This window comes from Rattus norvegicus, chromosome 3 (genome assembly GCF_036323735.1).
Source record: "Rattus norvegicus strain BN/NHsdMcwi chromosome 3, GRCr8, whole genome shotgun sequence".
NCBI classification, from domain to species: domain Eukaryota; kingdom Metazoa; phylum Chordata; class Mammalia; order Rodentia; family Muridae; genus Rattus; species Rattus norvegicus.
Genome location: NC_086021.1, coordinates 188268787 through 188288588, shown reverse-complemented (window position 1 = coordinate 188288588; position 19802 = coordinate 188268787). Strand labels below are relative to the sequence as shown.

The window sequence follows — 19802 nt, the reverse complement described above, 5'->3', positions numbered from 1 at the left end:
GCCACCAGGAGAGAGACTAACCAGAGATAAATTATGGTTAGTTCCATACGGCTGGAACTAACTCTAGGGACCAGCATGGCAAGGTTCCACCCTGGAATGACTCTCTGACCACCTGGGTCTGAGAGTACTTGGGGGCAGCGTGGAGTCACTGAGATAAAGATACCCTGCAGTGCCATGTGGTCCTATGGGCAACGGCACTAGCGAGAGTTAAAAGGTTCCCAGAGAGTACTTGGGGGCAGAGTGAATGGCTCTTGGATCGTCTGGCTCAGAGAGTACTTAGGGGCATTTTTTTTTCTTTTTTTCGGAGCTGGGGACCGAACCCAGGGCCTTGCGCTTGCTAGGCAAGCACTCTACCACTGAGCTAAATCCCCAACCCCGGGGCATTTTTTTTTTTTTAATATTTACCGCAACACCTCTGTCTCTCTGCTTATCTGTGGTAGATGCAAGCAGCCAGTTCCAAAGCACAAGTGTGATGGGATACAGAGAGCTCACGCAGAACAAAGGCCAGGTCCACCATGAGTGTCTCCACTGTGAAATACTGAGGTGGCACTTCCCATCCACCCCACCCTCTCCGCACTTCCTGTCACCAAAAGAAATTGTAGAGCGGGATATTTATTTTGCGTTTTTTTCCCTACCAGTAGCCAATTAAATCATACTATTTAAAAACTAACTTTCCACCCTGCTGCCTGTGAGGACTGTACTGATTATTAGGTGCTTCATAAATAATAATGTGGATTTTTCCAATCTGGCATGTGATTAAGTGGCCATACTATGACTCTAAGATTCTGGTCAGCCGACATCACTGAAGATGGGACAATTCCACAGGGTCTGACTACCCCCTGATGGCCCTGGGGAACTAGGACTCAGCTGTGCCCAATTAAGTCAGCACAGACGGGGCCCTCTTCACCAGAAGGGGAGGGAGGGCACGGACACTCCACTCCTGGAAGCAGCATTTCCCCCGGAGTAGAAGCGACAGCCTCCACCCCCCCCACCACTCCTTATTTTCCATACCAACCCACCTGGATTTGGACATCAAATAGAGGAAGTGAGGGTGCTAGGGAAATGGCTGTATGGATAAAAATGCTTTCTGAGCAAACACGAGGGCTTGGTTTGAATCTCCAGCATCCACATAAAAAGCTGGGCACATCTACATGTGTCAGACTACCTGAAATGGCTTCCAGTTCAGTGGACGAGCAACACCACACACATACACACCACACACACACACACACACACACACACACACACTACACCGTACCAAACATATACACCACACACACATACACATATACCACACATAATACACAATTACCACACACACACCACACACTTATACAGACACCACACACATACATCTCACATACACACACACATATAGACACCACACACACATACAGACACCACACACATACATCTCACATACACACACACATATAGACACCACACACACATACAGACACCACACACATCACAACACACACACCACCATACCATATATATTTACACCACACACATACACATACACAACACATATTTACCATACATACATACACTGCACTACAGACACATACATATACCACATACATACATCACACACACACACAAACACACACGTATACCACACATATACATCACACACACATATACCACACATATACTAGATACCATATCACACACACAGATACGTACACCACTACATACACATACCACACACCACACCACACACACACAGACACCAACATACTACACCATACACACACCACTACTACACACAAAACTATGATGCACATACTGTCTCAGGATGGTGGAGGAGTCGGGAGTGGATCCCAGGAGACCTCTACACTGCCCAGATCAAAAGAGAATGTCTGTGTCACCAGAGACCTGGGAAACCCTTTCCCCAGTGATAAAACTTTGCCCACCATGTGACCTGGGGATAGGTCCCTGTGTGCAGCAGGGTCAGGACCGCTCCAATCTAGTGGGGCTGCTGCTGCTGCTGCTGCTGCTGCTGCTGCTGCTCACAGACCCTCCCAACTAGAAAGGAAAGTGAGGAGCCAGCAGCCCATTCCTCACTGGGAAGGACCGGCTCTGCAAACCCCCTCAGGATACAAAGAAACATTCTAGAGTCCTAGCATGTGTGCAGCCCCCAGGGCTTAGCAGGGAGGAAAGGAAGTGAAAGAACTGTGTGTCAGCAGGATCACAGGTTCCCCTCCATTGCAGGCTGCCACTGTGGCAGTGAGCACGCAGCTTGCTTGGAGAGAGGTCTGAGCATCCTGTCCCCATCTCATACTTGCTGTGTCTGGCTGCGTGTCCCCCAGATGTGGCTCAATTCCGGCAGTAAGGCTGCTGACACGGCAGGGCTGAGTGAGATTAAATGGCTATTGCTAAAGCCGAAAGGAACTCAGCCAAGTGTCTCTGTCCAACTCTGCTAGGAGTCCCTAAGGCCACAGCTGAAGCTCGGCTTGGGATCCATTCTGGCAGTCTCTTGAGCTGAGCTTTGTGTTCCCCATCAAGTCCTCTGGGCTCCAGAACATTCCTTTCAGAGGCCACAGCAGGCAGAGAAGGTGTTTGAGCGGGTGGGTGTGTTTCCACATGGGGATGTAAAAGTCTTACTTGCATGGAGAGGAAGCAGCCTCCAGGGAGCCTGAGGTCTCTGATGGCATTTGTGGAGATCCAGGAAGGAACGCTATATTTGGACAGCCTGCGGGCGGGGTGCAGGCTTTCTGTTGCGCACATCCGCTTTAAAAATAGACACCTGCCCTGTTTTGATGGGCTTAGCTTGCGCCATCTTCAAAGCAGCGACAGTAGGATCGGCACCTTCCGGGCTGCCTAAGTGAGCAGAATACGCAGTGGAATCAGTCACTTTTCCCTGAACCCAAGAATCAAAGGCCTCATGGTGATCTGCAGGCTGAAGGCAGGAAGAGGAGGACAGCCCACCAGACGGCTGGCCAGTCACCACTGGATTCTTCCCTTGGGCCCCTGCACTTTCACTCTCAAATATTTCAACTGGGTCCTGGAACAGGGATTTTTTTTTTTAACCTTAAAGATAGCAGAAACTTCTCAAGGTCGTTTGAGTTGTTTCCATTCGCAATGAGATGGAGAAGCTTGTTGGTAGAGTGAGTAAAATTCCGTACGGAAATGACACCAGCTTGCCACGGGCCTGTCGTACCTCCCTCCATCTAGAGACCTCAGCCTGGCTCTGCAGAGAGGCTGGACCTGCTCAGGGACAGGAGGACCATACTGCAGACCCCAAAGCATCAGAAAGAATCACAGAATAAACAGCACACAACCTTCACAATAGCTCTTACCTGGCTTAAGCATCCCTGGAGACTCGACCCTCTCCCCATAGGATGGGGGCACCAGGTTTGTCTGACTAAGGGCACTCTTCCCAGTAACGGTGCCGTCAAAGGCAGCTTATTATAAGTTGCAAGCAACCGTGAGCAGCAGCATCATCCTGCCCACAGCTCTGGGTCCCAGCCCTAGTACAAGTCTGTTGTCGGATACAGGGTGCCTAGAGATACCTGTTCTGTGGGGGAAAGTGGGGACAAGGATCCCTTCATATCACCAGAAGCCTGAAGAACCAATCCACAAAGATGTTCTAAAGGTAATGGTGTCAAGGGTCTGAAAAGAAGCCATCAGCAGAAAGATGAGCAGAGCAGCAGGACCTCGCAGTAACAACAGCCTCTCTTAGTTGCTGAGACTTAAGCTGCAGGGGAGTGATGGTCTACATTCCCCGAGGTACCCAGAGAACCCCTGGCCTATGACTTTGTTCCATGAAACTCAGGCTGGCTAGTGTTTGGGCACTGTGGGTGCCAGGAACCCAGGGTGCTGTTCCCAGGTCCAGAGGGAACCTAGCTCTGTAGAGAAGCAGGCTCACAAGCAAGGTCCTAGTGCTCGGCCCATGCAAGCACACAGACAGGCAGGGGCGTATTACTTCGCTGTTACGGCTGTGCTGCACCTTACATTCTTTAGAGTTTGTCCCTATATGGAATATATAAAATAACTCTGGCCCCTCTCATCCTCCTCCCCATTTCTCAGGACTGTGAGACTCAGCGAGTAAAGGTACTTGCCACCAAGTCTGAGAGCCTGAGACACAGTGGCAGTCGAGAATCAACTCCCGAAACTGTCCTCTGACCATGCCACGTGCATGTGCACACAAACAAATAAATGTAAAAGAAAACAATTGAAACAAAGTCTCATTAAGTATCATTAGCTGGCCTGGAACTCTCTATGTAGATCAAGCTGGCCTCAGACTCACAATGATCCACCTGTATCTGTCTTCCAAGTGCTAGGATTAGAGGTGTGCACATTCATGCCTACCTGTAAATATATATTTAACCACTTTTGCCTAATTTCAGATCTGGGTGTCTGCGCTAGCACTGCCCACATGTTGTCACAAGGTGGCGCTATACAGGATAATGACTGCAAAGCCTCTAAATTATCCAGTCTTTCCTCCCAAACCCGCTTCCCATCCCCCACTTTGCACAGAGGATGCCAGCAAAGGGAGGAGGTACTAAAGGGAGTTAGGAGAGGCTCAGAGTCCTAGAGGAGGTTTTAAAGGAAATCCTGGGAAAGGGGCCTTACCAGGGGTTGGGGTCCTGGGGGTTCCAGTAAGAATTGAGGTCATAGTTAGGGCTCATAAGAGTTCAGATTCCTAAGAGGGGGTCCTAGTGAAATTAAAGCCCCGGAAGGGGGTCCTAAGGAAACAGTATCTGGTGGGGTCACAGAGAAGACAGGGGGCCTAGACCGGTCCCAGTAAGGGTTCAGTAGGGGTTCAGATCCTGGTGAGAGTCTTATAAGGGTTCTGGGTTTGGTGTTACTTCTAAGACAATGGGCTTTTCCTAGGATTGTGTGTTAAAAGTTAACACACACACACACACACACACACACAGCCTCACACATATACTCTCACACATGCACATTCTCAAACACACTCACAGGCCTCACACACACAAACACACTAACACACAAACAAACACATACAGCCACACACACTGACGCATAACCTCACACACACCAGCATACCCTCACACAAACACAAACACACACAAGCATACACACACACTTACACAGACTCACACACATACACACAGCTTCTCACACACAAACACACATTCTCTCTCTCACACACACTCAAACACATACACAAGCATAAACACAACACACACACAAACACACAGCCTCACACACACATACTCTCACACATGCACACTCTCACACACACTCACAGGTCTCACATACACAAACACACACAAGCAAACACATACAGCCAACACACACTGACACATAGCCTTACGCACACTGCCACACCCTCACACATACATACACACACAGATGCACACACACACAGCTTCTCACATACAAACACACACTCTCACACACACACTCAAACACATACACAAGCATAAACACACATGCACACACACATACAGTTTCTCACACACAAACACACATTCTCACACACATACTCACTCAAACACATACACAAGCATAAACACACACATGCACACACACACAATCACCTCAAGTTCTCAGCAACCACAGTTTCAGACTCCTGATCAGGAGAATGTAAGTTGGCAGTCAAAGCCGGTACACTTGACTGAACTGCCTTCTGAGGCCTGCCCCAGAGAACAGTGTCAGTGCTACATAGGATGAGACATTCTGAGTCCAGCCCTTCAGTGGTGTGAGTGCAGATCCAATTGCAGGCAGTCAGGGAATGAGAAGGAGGTTGACAAGAGCTTAAGCTGCCTTGAGCTCAGAGCTGTTCCTGCCTCACCTCAACTAGATTGGACAGCAAGAAACAGAATGGAGAGACACAGGATGTCTGTGTCCAATGCTTCTAGGACCAGGGAAGAGAGCTTCCCACAGACACCAGCCCTCTACTCAAGTAGGATGCAGCTCAGTGGCTGCCTCCTCTATGAAGTCTCCTTGGAATCACATGATCACATGGCCACACCCCACAAGGGCCACCTCCTTCCAGGTTAGCATGAGGCATTCTTAGGGATGTGGTCACTTGAGACCTTTGTGGACAGCTTTATTTAGGCTGAGGGGGAATGGGGCCTCTCTGAGAGGCAGGGAGATCCTGACTGCTGAACCTGGAGTGGGTAAGGGCCACCAAACCATAAGGACTAAGAAAAGAGTGAGAGATGGCATGGGAGTCCAGGCCCAAAGAGAAGAGATGCCGGAAGAGAAAAGAAGCCTGGGATTAGACAGGGAGTTAGCCTGGAGCTGCTGGCAGCTGTCACCCTGGGGAGGGGTGGCAGCAACATGGCAGTAAAATAGAGCAGGCTGAGAGGTAGGGTCACATGCATATGCTTGCTTCCACGTGGATGTCCAGAGCCGCCGTGCCTGAAACCTCGCTGGTTCACAGGAGTGCAGACTCCAGTCGGGATCCCTGCAGTTGGATGCTCAGAAGAAAGGTGCATGTTGTTCTGACTGGGGGTCAAACTGCAGAAGAAGCAGAGTTCCTAAGAGAGAGGCCTATGCCCACTCTACACGCAAGCCCAGGCGGGGCTCCTCACCATTGTTGTGTCTTATAAAAACAGAAAGAAAAAAAAAAAACAACAAAAAACAGGATATGTTTGGTGGAGGCACAGCACGGTGAGGTGGAAGGGGTGCCTCTGAGGGCACATGCTGGGACATCCCTTTCCCCTGAGGTACCAGTCATATAGTATGGGATAGAGTTTATTTAGGGCATGGGGAGGGGAGTTGAGGAGGGAGTAGAGATGGAGAAAGGCAGGGAGGGAAAGAGGAGGAGAAGAGGGAGAGGAAAAAGGAAGAAGAGAAAGAAGAGGAGAAGAAGAGGGAGAGGGAGAGAGAGAGAAGGAGGAGGAGGGAGAGGAGGAAGAGGAGGAAGAGGAGGAGGAAGAAGAGGAGACAGAGGAAGAGGAGGAAGAGGAGGAGGAGGAGGGGGAGAGAGGCTGATGAGGAACTTGGAGAACATGGAGTGGGGAGGGGAATGGGGAGAGAAGAGACAGAGAGGGTAAGAGAGTAAAAGAGTAAGAGAATGAAGGGGCCAAGCAGCCCCTTTTAGAGTGAGTCAGGCATACCTGGCTGTTGCCAGGTAACTGTGGGGCGGAGCCTAGAAGGAATGCTAACAACCATCTCTCTGCTGTATTCTGCTTCCCTGGAGACGAGGGTTTGTGTGTAGACCTTTCCTTTGATCTGTGCATCTGGAGAAGTTAACACCAGAACACCTGCTCAGCTTGCCCTGTGTTGAGGAGGGGCTGGGTTCTCTTGAGGGACCTCCCTCCTGAGGACACCCTGACTTTACAACGCAAATTCAGTCCAGCAAACTTGCTCCTAATCAATACCGTTAATGTTTGTTTTGAGATTGCAGCATAAGTAAGTTTTTAGAGTCCTACAATGCTTTTTCTCTATCCCCCCCCCCCTCGGTGTTTGCATTGCATCTCAGCCAAGTGCAAAATCATCTGCGGGGCAATGTGGGAACCACAGGGGAGAATCATTAACAGACACGTTTACACTCCCTGTGTATCTCCAGGCATGCATAGCTCCTTAGATGCTGCCTGAGGCTCAGGCTCTGGATGCTGCAGCCAGGCTGTGATTGCCAGGCATCAGCACAGCAACACTGATGGGCAGGACCATGCGGGCAGCCTCCTATCCAGTCTTTCTGAAAAATGGAATAGGCAACGAACCCAGCTTGTCTCCTTCACAGATCTTCAGGGGATCTGGCTCTCTGCCCCCTGACAGACTCACGGCCCCTGCCATGTGCTCCCTCACGATTTCCTCATCAGTGCCTCTCCTGCTCAGGCACTGATGTCACAGAAAGGAAGATTGGTGGTCTGGGATAGGGGGACGAAGGGGGTGTCAGGTCAGGGAGGGGGAGGAGGAGGGGTCAGGGCGGGGAAGGGGGAGGGAGGGGAGGGGAAGGGGGGATCCAGACAGGCATCAGATATTCCCAAGCTCAGCTACCCGAGTTTTCCTGCACAGATAAGAGGACAACATGCCCATCATTCCACACTCCACATTCCCAGTGGGCAGGCATCTGATCTCCCTCTGCAGCCAGATAGTGACAAACTGGTTCTGTGAATGAGGACCCGGATAACTGCTTCACTGCAGGCTGACTAGGGAAACTAGGTCACTGAGTTCCTGGCTTGGAGCTGTCTTTCCAGAGGTCACCCTGCCACTGCTCAGCAGGTGCTGAATAGGCTCTCTTGGGTCCCTTTCCCCAAGTCCCACACCAATGGAGGGAGAAGCATGCCAAGCCCAAGCAGGTTGGCCAGGAGTTTTGACAAGAGCCACCTTCATCACAGACCGAGCCCAGGAAACAGCTCAGTCCTGGAAGGGATGTGCCCTGCAGGGTGGTGAGTGAACGGTGGTGGGTCATGATGTTCTGGGATGGCTGTCAGGAGCGAAGAGCAGCCTTGTCCAGCACTTCAAAAAAAGTCTTACTGTGGGACATCAAAGACAGCCTGCAGCCCAAAGCAGTCAGGGTGCAGAGGAAAGTAATCAGAAATTGGGGCTGGGGAGGTGCTTAGGAACCTGCACTTGATGTTCAAGCATAAGGATTTGAGTTCAGCTTTGCGCAGTGGCAGTATCGTAGCCAATGAGGTTTATCCAAGGTGCGATTATTGCTAAAAGGATTTGAGTTCAATCTACAGATCCATAGGAGAAACGGGTAGGCATGGGGTTACACATGTGATCTCTGTGCTGCACAGAAAAAGGCAGGGGGGCTCCCAGGACTTGCTGGCTATCCAGCCTTACCCGAATGGTGAGTTCCAGACCAACTAGAGATCCTCCCAATGTCACTCAGGGTTGTCCCTTGGCCTCCACAGGCACACAGACACAGACACAGACACAGACACACACACACACACACACAGACACACACACACAGAGGGGGGAGGGAGGGAGGGAGGGGGAGAGGGAGAGAGAGAGAGAGAGAGAGAGAGAGAGAGAGAGAGAGCGCAAACCTGCCAGCCTAACACACTAACACAGTTCTGTATCCAAGGAAAACGTCCCTGCAGATGCAACAAATAAAGACGTTTTTAGACAAACTAACCAGCTATAGGCTGAGAGAAATTATCACCGTCAGCTTGTGCTGAGCAAGTGCTGACACCGTCCAGGAGGAAGGAAACTGATGCCAGATGGGTCTACAGAAGAGGAAAAAAAGAGCCCGATTCAAAAAATATCAAGTAATGCAAAAGGCTGCCTTGTGAGTTCTTGTTTGTTTGTTTTTCGTTGTTTTTTGAGACAGATGATGTCCCTCTGACTAACCTGGAACTTGCTGTGTGTAAGCTAGACTGGTTTTGAACTTACAGAGGTCACCTGCCTCTGCCTTACAGAGTAAGAGAGACCTATGGTCCACGTGGCTCTGACCTCTTCCTGAAGCCTGTCTTCCTGTGCCTGATGCACCCTTACTGGCACAGACCCTCAGGAACCGAGGGACGCCCTAACTACATCAGCCATCACAGGTCAGGGAGAGAGGGTCCCACCTTCACCCTCTTTTTGATCAGCACCAGCTATCTTCCTGGCCATGTTTCTGCTGCTCCTGGAGGCTCAGAGCCCACAATCTGGTCTCAACCACAAAACGCCAAAGACACCCAACTACTGGGCTCCTGCTGCCTAAAAACCTCACCTGTGTGTGGGCGTGATGGCATAGGCCTTTAATCCCAGCACTTGGGAAGCAGAGACAGGAGGATCTCTCTGAGTTTGAGGCCAGCCTGGTCTACAGATTGAGTTCTAGGACAAGTAGGGCTACACAGAGAAACTCTGTCTCAGAAAAACAAAAGACAAAGCAAAACAAATGAACGGCAATAAAAAATAATAATAAAATAAAACTTCACCTGTAACTGGACAGAACAACACAAGATCAGGGGCATACTGCCCCCTGGAGGCCAGAACAGGAACTTTCCAAATCTGCAACATCAACCTCCCATACAGGCTTCTAGAAGGATCAAAATCTGTCATCCCACAGATCTACAATCCCTCCCAGGTAAAGCCACTACTTCTGCCTTCTAGGATGCTCAACAGGGGACTAAGGCCCAGGTGGCCTTCTGAGGATGCTCTCAGTTCTTGCTTAGGAAGCCTGCTTGGAGCAGGATCATGTCAGACTTCCAGGGCTGGGATAGGGAATACTGTACAGGGTCTACCATCCTGCTCTCGAGACAGCAGTGGTAAGGACCTTTCTCCAAGGCACGCCTTCCATGGCCTCTTCAACAGGCAAGCCTCTACTGAAGGCTCCAGGGGGGAGGAGTGCAGAGGCAGACTTTTCTGTTACTGTGATAAAACACCACAGCCAAGGAAACTTCTGGAAGAAAAGCCTTATTGGGCTTGTGATTCCAAAGGGATAATAGTATATGGTGGTGGAATAGAGGTGACTGGAGCAGCAGCTGAGAGCTCACATCTCACACCACAAATTGCAGAGCAAGTATTCACATGCTTACGTGGGACAGCCTACTAAACGGCCAACCCACCTCACCCAGAAGTGACGCTGGTCCATCTGCTGTATGGGGCAAAGTGGTCACAGGCCAACTCAGGGAGGCTGTGAGAGGGGGCCTGGCCTTCAGGGAGTTTAGGGAAAAGCCTACCGTCCCTTAGGGTCAATGGAGTTTCAAACCTCAGCTCAACCAAGAACTAGGATACCTTACATAGCCCACCGCCCCACAGTAATACACGCCTTTAATCCCAGGAGATTGAAGCAAGCAGAGCTCTGAGTTCAAGGCCAGTCTGGGACAGAGCAAGTTTTAAATCCAGATGTGGTGGTGCATACCTTTAATCTAGGCCACACCTCCTGCTGGAGGTCACACACAAGGACACTGGAAGAAGAAAGACTCACTCTTCTTCACCTGCTTGCACTTACTTGCCAGCCCATCTGTTGGAACTCACTTCTTCAGGATTCCAGCTTATACAGAAGACCAGCCGAAACACCCAGCCTTGTGGGACTGAGCAAATACTTGCTTCCTGGACTTTCCATTCACAGCTGCCCATTCTTGGGTGGGTTTGACTGCAGCCTGTGAGTCATTCCAATAACTTCCCCATAAGTTCTGTGACTCCAGAGAGCCCTGACTAATACAACTCTTTATATGCCTAACCTGTTCCCAGTGGGAGCGGCATCCACCTCCCAAAGGGTATCCTCTCTGAGCAGCGTTTGGCCCCAAGGGTCATAGCTCAGGGAAGAGGCAGCACTCACCACAGGGAGGTTTTAGGCCCCTTAAGGGAAGAGTTAGTCAACCCCTCATTTTTGAGTAAAGACACTTGGGAAGTGAGGGTGAGAGATGAGTTGATAATGAAACGAAGTGGAAGCCCTGGAATCCCAGTGCCCTCATCTTCCACAGCCAACCTAATTCTCCTTGGAAGAACAGAAATAGACTCTGAGTGATATCCGCAAAAACGGTTTTCACAAATAGAGGGCTCAGCATACAGCGAAACATCCAGGCGAGGTGGGAAACAGTGCAGGCGGTAGGTAGCATCGGAAGCTGCAGAGACACATAAAACCAAATGAAAGTTTCTAGCACTGAATACAAATTACAGATCTAATAACACCTTTAAGGGCAAATTCACCTGAGGAGAGACTCAACAGTGAATGACAAAGAGGAACACAGAGGATGGACGGAGGGTTTCTGGAAGAAAGATCAAAGCATATGTACCAAGAACCCAGGAAGCAAGAGAACATGGGGTTAATGAAACAGTTAAGAGCTGGGTGTTAGTGTTGCATGTCTTAATTCCAGCACTTGGGAGGCAGAGGCAGGTGAGCTCAAGCCCAACCTTGTTTTGTCTACATAGTGAGTTCCAGGGAAGCCAGGGCTACACAGAGAAACCCTGTCTCGAACAGTAAACAAACAAACAACAATCAGTAAATAAATAGAGTTAACAAGATTTTCCAAAATCAACCCAAGTCAAATGCAACAAGGTGTGAATCCAAGAAGCCCACACACCTAAAAGGGACAGACAGGAAGGAAGGAAGGAAAAAAGGAAGGAAGGAAGGAAGGAAGAAGGAGGAAGAAGAAAAGGAAGGAAGGAGGAAGGAAGGAAGGAAGGAAGGAAGGAAGGAAGGAAGGAAGGAAGGAAGAGAATGCCTTTCTAGTCCCACACATGCATACATGAAGGGTCTAGAAACAGCACTCACAAACTGTCCAATAGGAAGCCAGGCAAACTGAGAATCAACTCTCCTAGATGCATCAAACTGCCATGGTCACAGTCTGATGACCATGCCCCACCAAACTAGAGAGACAAATCCCAGGACCCATATAACCTACTAGGGAAGATAGCCATGGTCAGGGCATGAGAAACTGCCTTTAACTGGCAAACTGCTGCAAGCTTTGCAGAGGACAGGCTAAAATAGACCACACTTTCCACTTGAATCTTCACAATGAACACAGGGGAAACATTCCCTCGTGCTTTAGGCACACATCACAGCGAGCAAGAGAAGAAAAAACCGTCAAAGATGGATTAACACATACAGACACTTAGTGCAAACGAAATCAGGAGATCTGGCAGGTGAACATGCAGAATAACCCTGCACTCTACAACTACAGAATCCTATGAAAATATAAGCTGGATATGTATAAGTGTGTATTCTGTAACTAACTAGAAACAGAGAGAACATAAGGATGTTATAGTTGCACACTACTAGGTATAGCATACTACATATATATATATATATATATAATCATACTATTCTGTAATGAACATATAAAGCAATGATACAATGTACAAAACATTAACAGAAACTGATCCCATGGGATAGAGGTCAGAAACACGTTTCTGGAACACAGGGGGTTGTAGGGTAATAGTGTTCTTCTGAAAATGGAAAATACCAAGAGTGAATCTCACATAGGCATAACACATTCATAACATGACAATGTAGGCCCACCAATAAAAGTAAATGCCTCTCACTAATACAGACCACGGGGTAACTGTAGAGTAGAGACGACACATCAGTAACACTGTAATTCCTTATCTATTTTTCTGCACACTGAAACTGCCCTGAAAAGAATACAATGTATTACATTTTTTCCTATTGAATTTATACATGCTGGGCCTAAAGCACTCCTGAACAAAAACAAGTCAAGCAACCTTATTAATGTCTTCAAAGAATAGATTCTCAGACTAACCTCCATGCCTACAGCAGAATAGCTTTGGGGAGGACTCCACTTTGTCTTGTTATCTGTTGGTTTGTGTGTGCGTTTTGTTTTGATTACATAATAAGGCTTTATTATCACTCTCTCAGAATCTAGTGGATAAACACATAGCAAATATGAACTAAGTGCTTGCTGACAGGAACCTGATATGAATGTCTGTCTCCTGAGAAGCTCTGCCAGAGCTCAGAGGCTTGCAGCAAACCATCAGACTGAGCATCCCAGTGGAGGAGTTAGGGAAAGGGCTGAAGGAGCTGAAGGGGTTTGCAACCCCATAGGAAGAACAACAATATCAACCAACCAGACCCCCCAGAGCTCCCAGGGACTAAATCACCAACCAGAGAGTACACATGGAGGAACCCAAGGCTCCAGCTGCATATGTAGCAGAGGATGGCGTTGTCTGGCATCAGTAGAAGGAGAAGCCCTTGGTCCTGTGAAAGCTCATTTCCCCAGTGTAGAGAAATGCCAGGGTGTTGAGATGGGAGTGGGTGAGTGGGAGGGGGGACATCCTCATAGAAACATGGGGAGGGGAAATGGGAGAGGGGGAAACTGGGAAAGGGAATAACATTTGAAATATCCAATAAAAAAAGAAATATGAACTAAGTTGGGCATGGAAGCAGCAAAGGGTTATAATCAGGAGTTCTCAGCAAGTCTAGAGAACAGAGTGGGACCCTGTCTCAAAAGCGGGGGGTGGGGGTGAACTTAGGAAATGAATGGAATATCTTGCTTGGATGTGAATGGCTCTTCTCCAACATGCACACACTCTTTGCGGTTTAAACACAAGGCATATTTTCCAAAATTGACCACACCCTGGAAGAAAGGAAGTCTCAATTCCATTCAATAAAATTACCATTCCGAGAGCCGTGTTCACTGACCACAGGGTGATTCAATTAGAAAGGGGTAAGAAGGGAAACCGCACATACATTCACGTGCCTGTGTGTTTATCCAAGATGTCCACGGTTGACATCTGCCAAGATCGTACTGTGGGATGCAGTGGTGGCCAAACCTAGATGCAGCAGTGTGGCTGTGAGATCAGAGGTCTGAATCTATCATTGTTCCCAGTCCTCTGCAAGCATGGGTCTGAGGAAGCTTATCCTTTGGGGCAGGGGAAGTGTCCAAAAGGCTTCCAGGAGGAGAAGAAATAACTCAGCTCAACTCTGGGAGGCAAAGGGTGCTTACAGCTGAGTCTTTGGTGCCATAATCAGGGTCAGTGCTGCCTCCCCATGTCTGCCTGGTGGGTAGAGACATGAGGGACCTAAAATGTTATTCTTATGGAGTAAAAGCTGTCTTCTGGGAAAGAAGAATGCTGAAATATGGGGGAAAAGTAACTACATTAGGATTGAAGCAAAACCCTGTGCCTCCTCTCTCACAACCCTGGGGAATCACTCTAGAGAACACCCCTCAGCTTAACAGTGCAGAGCAGAACTCCACAAGCCCAGCACAGAGACTGAGTCAGCAGTGCAGGCCTGGGATGGGAGGTGAGAATATCAGAAGGAGAATCCAGTAGGATGAGGGAGAGGCTGTCCTGAGGTTAGTTAGGGTAATGGCTGTGTATCCCAGAATATGACTGCTGAAAGTCTTTGAACTGAATGTTCTACATGAACGAGTTGCACATTGTACAAATTATGTCTGGGTAAACTTGTTTAAAACACAGCTGTAATGTCATGCATTACATTTGTGTGTGCAGTATGTGTGATAGTGTGTGTGTGAGCATGTGTGCGTGAGCATAAGTGTGTGTGAGCATAAGTGTGTGTGAGCATAAGTGTGTGTGAGCATAAGTGTGTGTGAGCACGGGTGTGTGTGAGAGAGCATGTGTGTATGTAAGTGTATGTGAGAGAGTATTGTGTGTGAGAGAGCATGTTTGTGTGTGAGCATGTGTGTGTGAGGGTGTGTGTGTGAGCATTTGTGTGTAATCATGTGTGTGTAAGTATGTGTGTGGGCATAGGTGTGTGTAAGCATGTGTGTGACATAGGTGTGTATGAGCTTGGATGTGAGTGAGCATGTGTGTCTGTGAAAGAGAGTATGTGTTTATGTAAGTATGTGTGAGAGAGTATTGTGTGTGAGAGCATGTGTGTATATGAGTATGTGTGTGTGAGCATGTGTGTGAGCATGTGTGTGTGAACATGTGTGTGAGCATGTGTGTGTGAACATGTGTGTGTGGGCCTAGGTGTGTGTGAGCATGTGTGTGTGAGACAGCATGTGTGTATGTAAGTATGTGTATGAGAGAGTATTCTGTGTGTGAGCATGTGTATATGTGTGTGAGCATGGGTGTGTGTGTGTGAGCATGGGTGTGTATGTATGTGTGTGAGTGTGCATGAGAGAGCATGGGTGTGTGTGAGCACAGGTGTGTGTTAGCATGGGTGTGTGTGTGTGTGTGTGTGAGTGTGTGTGTGTGTCACAGTACCTGTATGGAATCAGATGACAACTCTCAGGACTCAGTTCTCTCTTTCTCATGTGGGTTCTAAGGATTGAACTCTGGTGATCAGGCTTATGAAGTGATCTTGCCAACCCTAAAAACATAAATAAGACATACACAGGACACTCCTGGTCACCTTGGGAAAGGCTAGCAGATGCTCCTATGAGGGAAGGGAGAATGGAGGGAAAGGGGACGAGGTCTTGTCAGTTCTCCTGCGGTGGATGGGTGAGTGTCCTTTGTGGAGCTTCTAACAAGAACCTGGGCAAAACAAACAAACAAACAAACAACAACAACAACAACAAACAAAAACAAAAACAAAAAAACAGAGCACAGGGCAAGACTTTTTTCCATGGTCCCTGTGGTGGTTTGAATAAGAATGGGTTCATATATTTGAAAGCTTAATCATCAGGGAGTGTTACCGCTAGAGAAAGGTTAGGAGGCGTGGCTTTGTTGGAATAGGCGTGGCTTTGTTGGAGTAGGTGAGGCCTTGTTGGGAGGAAGTGTCTACTGGGGATGGATGGGCTTTGAGGCTTCCAACAGGCCCAGCGTTTTATTCCTGCTGCCTGTGGATCCAAATGTAGAGCTCTCAGATACTCTCCAGCACCACATCTGCCCGTGTGCCTTCCTGCTTCTTGTCATGATAGTAATGGACTAAACTTCTGAAACGTAAGCAAGCTCCGACTAAACGCTTTCTTTTATAAGAGTTGCTTTGGTCATGGTGTCTTTTCACAGGAGAGTGCCCTGTGGGAAGCGAAAAGTCCATGCCCAGGGAGAATTTAAGGGCGTGTCCTGACATCCAAACAGTGGGGGTGGAGTTTCATCCAAAGTCTCAGGTCCATTTTAGCCTCAAAGAACAGCCAGACCATGCCGACTCTGAGTCAGAATGGGACTGTCCTGGTTCCAGTTCTATGAGCTATCTGTCCTAAGACCATTGTGTGTTACATAGAGGGCCCACATCTGTAACTGGAACGGAAACAGGTGGTCGGTGCAGAGCCCCATGCCCTCTGGGCGGATGAGAGGCAGCAAGAGCGCTGCCTTCTCAGCTGTGGTCCTACTCAGCCCTGGGATGCCTACAGCACCCAGCTCCAGCAAAGGAACGTTGGATGGGGGGGTGAGGGGATTTCTCCACTTCCCACGTGAAACCACCAATCTGGAGAGGGCCTGAGAAGTTGCTTGTGCAATCTCCATACCATCCAGCAGGTGGCAGTGTGGCATCACAAAACCCTGCCTCGTAGCTCGCCTATTGCAAATCAGCTTGTGGTTTGGTTCCTTGGTTTTGACAGAATCTCGTATGTATCGCTGGCTGTCCTGAAACCCACTACGGAGACCAGGCTGGCCCTGAACTTAGAGACCCACCTGCCTCTGTTTGCCAAGTGCTGTGATAAAAGGCAAGTGTTCCACACCCAGACATCTTACCTATTACAAACAAAGAGGTGGCAGGCTAACACGCCTATCCCCCCAACCCCCAAGTTTCTCCAACCTAGCCCTTCAGAGCTGTGATGAGTGCAACTGAATGTTCTTGATTAACCGGACATCTCAATTTCTTTTTCTAAGGCGTGATAAACAGGCTGGCAAAAAGCAATTTACAGAAAGAAGGGTTTTAGTTCATAGTTAGATGCACGGTATTGTGTGAGAAAATTGAGGTGGTGGGAACTTGAAGCAGATGACTACATCATATTCACGGCCAGAATAGGAGAGCAACTGATGCTCAAATCTCTTTCTTCATGTTTCTAAAGATTTATTTATTTTATGTATATGAAAGTACACTGTCTCTGTCTTCAGTCACACCAGAAGAGGGCGTCAGACCCACCATGTGGTTGCTGGGAATTGAACTCAGAACCTCTGGAAGACCAGTCAGTGCCCTTAACCGCTGAGCCATCATCTCTCCAGCCCCACTCCCTTCACTTTACACAGCCCAGGATCCCACCCCAGGGCACAGCAGACCTGCTTTCTCAGCTCTACTGTCAGGACCAAGATGTCCCCTATGGAAATGCCCAAAGTTCTACCTCTCGAGTGTTTGTAGATTCTGTCAAGCAGACAATGACCACTAATCATCTAACTAGAGCTCTCCTGGCTGAGCAGTTTAGAAAGCTCAATGCCCATTCCCTAACAGACCTGGCTCATAGCATCAACGCCAAGTCAATGGCAGTCATTGTTAAAGCCAAGCTTGAAGACCCACCTCATCCATGGCTGTGGCCCAGAGTTTAGTGCACCCTGCTGACACCCCACTCCTAACATTTCCACGTTCTCACAATGTCCTGTCGACATCACCCAAGAGCCTCAATTTAGCGTGTCCACAGAGGTCATCCTGCTTCCACAGGCTGAGACCTAGATCCATCCAAACAGTGCACTCCCCCTAGTCTCCCACACTGCTTTGGTCAGACCCTGGACGTTCTACTGGACTAGAGCAGACACAGGCAAAGGTGTCCCTTGTCCCTCTTCTGTCCCACCTCTGCAGCTGTGGTCACTGGGGCAGTCTTAGAAATATTCTACCAGGATGTCTCCCTAAAGGCCATCCTCCCTGGCATCCCAGAAGGCAGACTCCCCTGAACAGTTTCCGGGGCTTGTGATGCTGGTGTGTGCCTCTCCATGTCTGCATCTCAATGCCCCCCTCCCTACTAATCCTCTTGTAGGTCTTGTCCCTTCCAGCTGCCTGAAGTGATCCACAGCCTCAGGATCCCAGTGGGGTCTCCACCAACTCCCACGAATACAGCTATCAACCCAGAGACAGGTACTTGGGAAAGGATTTGCAGAGACACCTCATCCTTTGAGCCAGGATGCCCTTCCAGGTGGTACTTCCTCTCCACAACAGAGCTAGTCATATGGTGAACTAGTTCTGGGCAGTCAAGAAGCTGTTGTCTGGTTTCTTCCTTTTCCTAGCCCAGAGCAAAGCCTGATGCTCCTTAAGCACATGTGTGTTTGTGTCTGTGTTCTTGCATACTGGAAATGGCAGGGAGCCCCTGGAACCTTCCAGAAAACACATGGCTCTCACCCACTCACATCACGAACATGCTACAGTCATCTATGCACTCTCTAAGAGTGCCCAACAATGGAATATTTTCTTTCCTAGTGAAACTCAGAGAACAGAGAAGCTAACAGGCACTGCCAAGGTCATACAGCATGGCCTTGTGGCCTCGTGAACCATTCTGCCTTGTGTTGGAAGCCAGGGTGACCCCATCTCTTACCATAGTGAAGAGAATCCACCTCTTGCTGAAACCACAGAGTCCTGGCAAGTTCACACCTTGTGGGGAAAGGCACTAAGCCCCTCAGCAGCCTTCATTTTTGGACCTTTAGTTGACAAATCGAAGGGCCAGCCTGCCGCCTGAAGGGCCAGCCTGCAGCTTGCAGCGACTCGTGTTCTCTAGGTAGAAAGGGAGCCTTCAACACGAGCCTGCCTCCTGTGGTACCAGAAACACAGCCTGCTCTGCCTTTCCTAACCTCAGAGAGTTTGAGCCTCCAATAGGGCGGAGGCTTTAGCTCCCACACCAAGAAAGATGAATCAGTGCCTACCTAGCACAGCCCGTGCTCCTGAGAGGGTGACAACATCGGAATCAGATATTCAGGAATAGTTGGGGCACAGGAAGCACCAGGATCTTGGCTACCTGTTGTGTGGGGAGGGGTCTGGGCTGGGACTGAGGCTTAAGCAGGTCAACCCCAGTTCCTCACTTACTAGAAGGGAACTGGATGCTACTACAGCGACCTCTGCGACCCCTGATGGTCCCTCACTCCCCAACCCAAACTGAGAAAATCCATCATACTCTCCTCCCAGGACAAGACTGGAAATCCTTCACCTCAGAAGTCGAGGGAAACTTCTGTGTGTCCTAAGAAAAAGGTTCCATCCCAAACGCGGGAGCCACACTGGGACACACCTTCGTGTTGAGGCGATAGGCAGAGGGACCGAGGACCGGACGCCTACAGGAAGATGGTATAATTCAACCCGCAAGGCCGGGCCTCTGATCCGGAGAGATCCCGAGGAGAACCCGACTGGGAGCTCCCGCTCAGCGCTTAGATCCTGCGGATGGGGACCCAGAACAAGGCAAGACTGAAGCCAGTACCCGGGACCGGAGCTTTGGGAAGATGACCCCCTAGGAAAGAAGAGATGGTAGTTGAAGCGCCAAGAAGCATGCAAAGCGCCCTCAGGTCCGTGGCTCCCCTTCAGGCCTGTGGGTACGCGTAGAGGGTGGAGCGGGACTGGGAAGATGCGGGCAGCAGGTCCCCTCTGATTGGACAGCGCGAAGTCCCAGCGGGCGCCTCAGCTGCTTAAAAAACGAAGCCAATACGAGTGGGAG

General features: G+C 49.3%; 1 pseudogene; it reads left to right on the top strand.

Annotated features, from left to right (window-relative positions):
• The first annotated feature begins 8534 nt into the window (after positions 1–8534).
• LOC134486520 (U4 spliceosomal RNA) lies at positions 8535–8598 on the top strand (annotated as a pseudogene).
• Positions 8599–19802: the final 11204 nt, after the last annotated feature.